Below are 2,059 nucleotides of genomic sequence, written 5' to 3'. Positions count from 1 at the left end.
CAGCCCGCGACAGTGGCGGGGGCGACCGAGGCCAAGGCCTGGGCGTTGAAGGCGTTTGGGTCCCGTTCCAACGCCCGCCTCAAGCCACGGGCCAAGTGTTCGTACTCGAGGCCCGCGGTCGGCCAGAAGCAAAAATTCAGGGCGTCCAAGACAAGGACGTATTGGCAGGTCAACGGCCCGGCCGTCTCGACGTCGGCGTGGTAGTGCCATCCAAGCTCCTGCCACGCCAGTGGTTGGGTTTGGCGCGTGGTCAGGCTGCGGGTGAGGGCAGCGAGGGCGGCTGAGTCGATGTGCACGTGCTGGGCTCGGCGCACGACCCGGGTGGTGGACGCGCGGACGGAGGTGAGGGGCTGTAGGGGGAAGGGAAAGGGAGAAAAGAATTAGGAAGGAAAAGCTTGAGTCCGGTGGGGCAGGAGCACTGCCGCAGGAAGGTGAGAGGGGAGGGGAAGGCAAAGAGGTAGAAATGAGCGGGAGGCCCTCTAGGCAGTCCTGCATCCAGGGCTCGAATGCGCAATGCTGACAACTTTACCGTGAATGGGGCGGGGACATCGTCCTCTGTGGTCATATGCCTGTGGTATACAGATTATTTGATCCGTCCTGTGTCGGCGTCTTTTCCCTATGGAGAGTACGGAGGGGTAGATTGATGATAATTTGCACGAAAAGGAACGATACGATGCCGTTCTCTCCGTTAGTCTTGCTCTTAATTGATTAACTTCCATTTAGAAACTAAAAAGGAATTAGTAGAAAACGTCTCATGGTAACAACACCACCTCACGCATTCCACATCGAGGTCCCGCCTGTCCTGAGGAGAATGCTGTCACCGGCGATCACCACTGATACTGACCCGGACGTTGGGCTGGAGAAATTTGTGCGCGTCCCGTCCTCTTTGGTCGTACAATTCTTTATTTGTGCGTCTTATTCTGGCGACCGACGCTATTTTTTCCTTTTTTAGCGAGTCCTTGCGATGTTATCTTCCCCTTGATGCGACGCCATCCTTTTTTGCTAACAAAAGTCGGTGCGTGCGACCAAAAAAAATAAAACTTTTGTGATATATTTGGTCTTTGTAAATTAATTTCATGCTCTTGAGGCCCAAAATAAGCGAAGACGGTGTGAAAGATTTTCTTCATGGCTTCATGGCGTGCAGGATAATTACCTCCTCTCTACCAGCCCTCCGCCACATATTCATCCAAGCTCGCGCATGATGTACATGTTCCCATCTTGCTGACATGTAGTGGAAGGCTAATATGTAAGTCAGGACAATAATTTTTCCATCGCAATGTCGTTTTTTTTCTTTTTTTTTAATTCCCAACCTTCCTCGCAGGTCATGTTTTCCGTCTTAGAGCTAGCATTGTCACGAGCCATGGGAGGATCCTGAAAGCATCTATGACTGCCTTTTCCTTCCTTTTTCTGTCCTTCCTCCTGCCCTTCCTCCTTCTTGTCCTTCTCACATCCCTCGGCCGTGCCCGCCTTCCTCCACGTCGTCGTCCTCACCCCCCTCGATACCCGCGGGCGAAAGGAAGCCTTTCCCAGAAGGCCACACCGCCCTCGACGTGCAATCGGCCAAGCAAATTCAGAACTTATCACCGCTTCGGGAATGTTGGGGGCGACGCTGTACCACGCTGTCCGTCTGAGAATCTATGACGACGTTGGTCCGCCGGAGAAAGCCACAGCCTAGTATCAGCTGTTGTTTGAGTTCGCGCATTAAAGAGGGAAGGAGATGAGGAAAGAGCGAGGCAAAGTGAAGCGGGGTGAGAGGGACGAAAGAAGGAAGTCAATGCCATGTGAAAGGAGGAGGACCATACGCAAAAGGAAAGACTAAGGGAAGAGATCGGGAAACAGCCCCCTATGCCTTGCAGGACGTCCTGTTCCTTCCCTCCCTCCTCCCTCCCTCCCTCCCTCCCTTCCTCCCTCTTTTCCTCCCCCTTTCCCTCCCCCGTCAACACGGGGCCTCGCCTCCCCTCTATGCATCCGTTCCTTGTGAAGCTAAGGTGGTGGCTTCGCCAAAAGAAAGCCTGCGGAAAGTCGAGGGCGGAGTGCCAATGCCCTCCCCCAAAACATG

The sequence above is a fragment of the Nannochloropsis gaditana genome (assembly GCF_000240725.1).
Source record: "Nannochloropsis gaditana CCMP526 unplaced genomic scaffold scaffold241, whole genome shotgun sequence".
NCBI classification, from domain to species: Eukaryota; class Eustigmatophyceae; order Eustigmatales; family Monodopsidaceae; genus Microchloropsis; species Microchloropsis gaditana.
This window is presented reverse-complemented; position numbering follows the sequence as displayed.